At 37.1% G+C, this 5,547-nt stretch overlaps 1 long non-coding RNA gene across 1 annotated transcript; it reads right to left on the bottom strand.

The window, feature by feature from the left end:
• Window positions 1–3,971: 3,971 nt before the first annotated feature.
• LOC135439571 (uncharacterized) lies at window positions 3,972–5,303 on the bottom strand. Its single transcript, XR_010438110.1, has 6 exons — window positions 5,176–5,303; window positions 4,954–5,117; window positions 4,836–4,895; window positions 4,652–4,758; window positions 4,315–4,383; window positions 3,972–4,234 (listed from the first exon to the last, which is right to left on the bottom strand). It is a non-coding gene; the product is annotated as an uncharacterized LOC135439571 (long non-coding RNA).
• Window positions 5,304–5,547: the final 244 nt, after the last annotated feature.

Raw genomic sequence — 5,547 nt, 5'->3', positions numbered from 1 at the left:
ACATCTTGGGCACAGCCTTAAAGGTGATTGCCGGCACCCCCGGCACCAACGACTTACAGAACATAAGAATTACAGAGTCACAGTTGGTCGAGTCCAGCAATTGGCAGGTAATTATAACATGAAACGCAGACAAAAATAAACCGTTTAACAGGCACCGTTAACTATTTGTTAAAAAAGGTCGAGACGGGTCACCTATACCAGACTCTGTTAGCCAGGAACAGAATGCTTTTCACTGCAATAAGTAACTTAATGCTAACAATCACCCATTCGACGTTTTGATAATTATAAGCCCCACCTTACTTGATGATGCTGACCTAGCCCACAACGGCTCCACCCTGCACCTCCCAGACAACACAGCACAAAACACGGCCGAACCACCTCGAACCGGTGACCTTGGTAGATGATGGCGTCATTATCATCAACGACCGGTCACTGTCAGCTACGATGTAGGCATCGAAACCAGAGTAGCCGGGACGAGCCTCATCACGTTTGATCGCTACGCGCTGGTAAACGATTCAAGATTCGTAATCCGCAACAACATTCAATGCCGGTTTCCTGGTGTCGCATGATCACTGCTGCTGAACATTAGCGGCCAAAACATGGTGCTTAGCCTCCCATATCTGCATCATCTAAGCGAGGAGAACTTAAAGTTTATAGAAGGGATAAAGAGCGTGTTCTACCGGGACTCCAGAATTTGGGCAGAATTTTTGATTTTGATTTCATCTTCCTAACGCAGTACATCAGGAAACGAAGAAACACCCGCCAAATCAAGGAATTGGTGGGAAGTCTTGGTACGAATGAGCACGGTCGCACTTTAGGCGGGAAGTAGTTAACCACATACTGCCCGCTACCATTGAGAAGCGCCAGCATCCGCTGAAAAACTGGGTCGCCTGCACGGGGCGCCTAAGCTGCCTTTCTTGGTCACAGCAACAGCAGCGCTCTGCAACCGGAGTTCTTAGGTTTAGTCTTAATTTAGCTACAACCGCAGCAGCCTGCTTAGTAATAAACAAACGAATTAAAAACTCACTTGATTGATTACTGCGCGGATCGGCCATCCAACCTAACAATAGTGAAATTCAACAAAATTTATATATAATATATATAATAACGTAGTTATAAGTTTGAAAATAAAAAGACTTTATTTCACGAGAGTGAATTCGTATCAGTTTATTATGTTGAATATCTGCATTAAGACTGAAGAACAAAAATTGGTTTACGCTATATTTTAAGCTAAATACTAATTGGAGTACGTGACTTTTTGCAAAGGGACAGCAGCTGCAGCTTGTTTATGCTAGCGCATAAATTTGTTATGGTTATTCAATTTGTAAACACACAGTGGGTTATACCACTAACCAAAGAACATGCATATGTACATAGGTCAAGTGACTGATCACTTAAATAATTTTATAACCAGCGGATATTTGTGCAATAAATATAAAATCTTCAATTATATATTTATTGTATTAATGATTTTATTGACTTATCATATTCAAGTTATTCAATTCACACCCTAAATCATAAAAAATAGGGCGCGCGTCAAACGCCTGCCAATAACGGTACATAGACAAATTGAAAGAGCACTGAGAGTAAGCCAAAGCAGTTTCCTGTAGTGGAAGCGAAATAAAAAACAGCGATGTCGTTCTATCGCACAAATCATATGGATGAGAGTAAGCCTAAGCAGTTTCCTGTAGAGTGAGCGAAAATGACAGCTATGCCGTTCTACGATACAGGTCATATGTATTCTTACTCTCTTGCTGTGAGAGCATGCGGGCATGTCTCGAACCCGAACAAAAACGAAGGCGACTTTGGACCAGCCGCACTTAAAACGCTTGTCACCACCAATTGTACTGTTTGTCCAGTCTATATGTTCTTTGGTTAGTGTTATACCATGCAATGCAGCTTATGAATAACAGTGGTTCAAAATTCTGTTGTTGTGAATAAGTCACTCCTCCCCACTAAAAATAAAGCGTGTCCTCACGCGTGTTGGGTATATGAAAAAGGTAAGTATAAAAAATGTTCTTTAAATGCTAGGGTACAATTTTGGTAACATACTTTAATTTTCTTGTCCATTTTCAATTTCAAGTTCAACTGGGAGTTGTGCAGGTTGCTGATCAATAACATTTAGTTTCTTAATAAATATTTGTTTGGGTATATTTTTAAACTTATATGATAGATACATTATTATGATTAATATGATGATTAGAAATACTGTAATTATTATTATTATAAAAATTACTTCAATTTTCATGAGTCTATTTTCTTCATCATCGTCAGTATATATAATACGTATTTTTTCATTAATTGTCTTATGTAGTCTTTCTACATCCGCTACACCATTTTTACTTGTTGTTATTTGAATTTCAACTTTTTCCTTATTCAACCATTCTTTCAGGGCAGAGTTGTAGGTTTTCCCATATTGTTAAATATTTGAATGAGTCCTCTTTTAACTTCCATCCAATGCTTGTCGTTAAGTTCAATTACATTTGCAAATTTTGAATTTAAATCAATACACGTTAAAAAGTTGTGTTTTTTTATTAAATAAATATCTACTACGTAAGTTTCTCTAAGTTTTCTACTTCTGGTGTAATTTTAAATTTATATGATGTGTTCCTGTGTTTTATCTTAGCTAGATTACAAACTCCACATTCGTTAATTATGTTTTGGATTAAATTTTGATAGTCTGGAAAATAATATGTTTCTTTAAAAAGTCTGACCATCTTTTCGATACCTGGATGTAAAAGTTTCTTGTGGTTGCTAACTATTATTTCTTTAAATTCTGCATAGCTCTTAATGTCTTTTAATTTAATATTTTGTTCGTAATATTCGAGTTGTTTTGGGGTTTATTATTTCTTTAAAGGCATGTTGTGTTATTTAAAAATTTGAGTCGTATTCAATGAATAATACGCTTCAATTGTTGCAAAAATGTTTTATCAATATCTGTTTAGCTTTTTCAATGTTTAGGTTTAAATATTCGATTTTTATTCTTAATTTTTGAAAATATGGTTCAACTTATATTTTTTCGTCTTCTAAAATAGTATAATGGTTTTTCTGTTAAATGTATTAAGTTTTCATTATCTTCTTCAGCGATATGTGCTGTAGCTTGTGTGTTAATATCATGTTCGTCTAGCATATTTTCATCAATTTTAATGAGTGATAAAGCATCTGCTACGTGGTTTAATTTTTCTTCTAAGTATTTGATTGAGAAATTATATTCACTAAGTTTGATACGCCAACGTCGTAATTTCATTATAGGTTCTTTAATGTTGTTTAGCCAAACGAGTGGCTTGTGATCGCTTAAAATGTCAAATGGTCTGCCATATAAATATGGCCGAAAATATTTTACTGCCCACACTATTGCTAAAATCTCTTTTTCTATTGTACTGTAAATTTGTTCGTGGTCGTTTAATTTTCTACTTGAGAGACTAATTGGCTTGTTATCTTGTGACAACACTGCTCCTATTACAAAATTACTTCCGTCGGTTGTTACCTGAAACTTTTTATTAAAATCTGGTCATTTTAATATTGGGTTTTGCTGCATTTGACGTTATCGGCAGCATCGATAGTTTGCCTAGTTGGGTGCGTTCTTTATTATCAGCCACGCCGATATCTTTTGTCATGGGGTCAGAGTATCGGGGGTGAAGCTGGGCCCACAGCGGCGCCCAATTTATTGAAGCGATTGTTATTGGCCGCCCGATTCGCTCTTAAAGAAATTATAAGGAGAGCGGATCGCCTGCCCTTGGATATGCCCTTGGCCTTCATTTGGGCCGTTGACCCAAAAAAATTCAGCTGTGCAGTTGGGCAGCAACGGTGCCCGCCTCGTAAATGTATGCGAGTGCCGAAATTCGGCACCGATATTGCTGCCCAAATGTACAGCAGGGAGTTCGATTTTATCAGCGGTCAACGGCGGGCATGCCAGCTCGAAGCGAAAAGTTATTTTTTTACATGTCGGCCATATAAAAAAAAAATGTTCTAGAAAAGTTTTCAGCAAATTAAGATTAAACAATGCATTTTTTTTTGCCGTTTAATATTAAAATCCGAATTTAAACATTGTGTCACAATATATAAAAATTAGAAAAAACTTATAACTTACGTGCGACACGAGGCGAACAAATAAAAACCATAAGACAATTAACAAAATAAACGGCTCCGGCAACGAAGGGACCAGCTCTCTGACCAGAGAGGACAACAAAGTCACCCCGGCCAGATTTCGCAGCAGGCAGAGTCAGACGTAGACCTGTGTTCGAGACCCCGACGAAGAAAAGATTTTTTTGTAATTAGAATTAGTTTTTTTGTATTAATATGTAATATACTTACGCCTAGTTACTTGTAAGAAAATTTCCAAAAGTGCAAACAGTGAAGGAAAGGCCCCAAAGATTATTGCGTCTGTCAAATAAATAAAAAAAGAAAATAATTATATTTTTGAGAAATTTTGCACGAGCGATACCCGCTTATACATATATATGTCATACACGATATGTGCAAAATAACCATTATGATGGCCCTTACCGCCTCCACCCAGAGAGCTCTTTAGGCAGGCACGTTATTAAAAGCGCTCTTGACAAACATATAACATCCTTTTTTCTTGTAACACATATATATATACACGCATTTATTTCAGCGGGTACTTGCTCCCCATTGGTCAAATAATTACCTGGTGTTATATCTTTCCCCTTGTTATTTTTTTCTTCTGTTGACTGGCAATAACTTTGCAGTGTTTCGTCGCCTGTTCCATTTAATGTTGTTAAATAAAAATATATTCTGTAAGATAAATGAAATTTTAGAAATTAATACACAATTGTGATAATTATAAGGCAAAGCAAAGCAATAATACGCACCTGTTGACGAATTAAAGACAATGTCAGCTTGCATAGAATAAATTGCAGAATGGGGATACCCTGTAAAAATAGGAGATGTTAAACTTGTTAATAATTAAAGGAAACGCAACCTACGCACCTACTGAAGAGAGAAATGTTCGGCTAAGTCTCAATTGATGGGGAGAGGGGGCATAACAGCCGACACGGGCTGATGCAGGCCATCTAGTGGCCAAAATGTGGGAGACAAGATCATGAGATCGTCTCAGGTAGGGCGGGTACGGGGGTCCGGAACCGGTACCCGATCTGGAAGAGTAAAGTGGATAAATAGTGTTTTTTTGTTAATTTATAATGAGCGTCGCACCTTTGTTGTTTACATTTGCTTGTTGTTACAGCTGTTAGTGTTGTTTATTTGTTGGAAGTTCCGATTGTTTGTTGTTATCGATTATGTGGTTCATTTTGAATAGTGTTGTATAGGTAGGTTTTGCTACAGACGTTGTAGTTTTGTTGATTTCGATTGACTGCGGGCCAGGGATGGGACTACACCTAGAGAACCGATGAGCCAGCCGGCGCGGCCCACAGAGAAACAAGCAGTTCCGTAACAGTCGTTCATAATTAATAATTATAACTTTTCAAAGGCTTTATTGTATTCAACATTTTTATTGTCAATTTATGCTGCTTTCTTTAGGTAAAGAGTCATGGGTTTTGCAATTTTTGCAAAATCTGGAATGAACTT

This window comes from Drosophila montana, unplaced genomic scaffold, assembly GCF_035044405.1.
Source record: "Drosophila montana isolate Dmon_TW-CO22-7 unplaced genomic scaffold, ASM3504440v1 contig_446_1, whole genome shotgun sequence".
Lineage (NCBI taxonomy): Eukaryota > Metazoa > Arthropoda > Insecta > Diptera > Drosophilidae > Drosophila > Drosophila montana.
The sequence above is the reverse complement of the archived record's forward strand: the minus strand, read 5'-3'. Positions and strand labels throughout refer to the sequence as shown.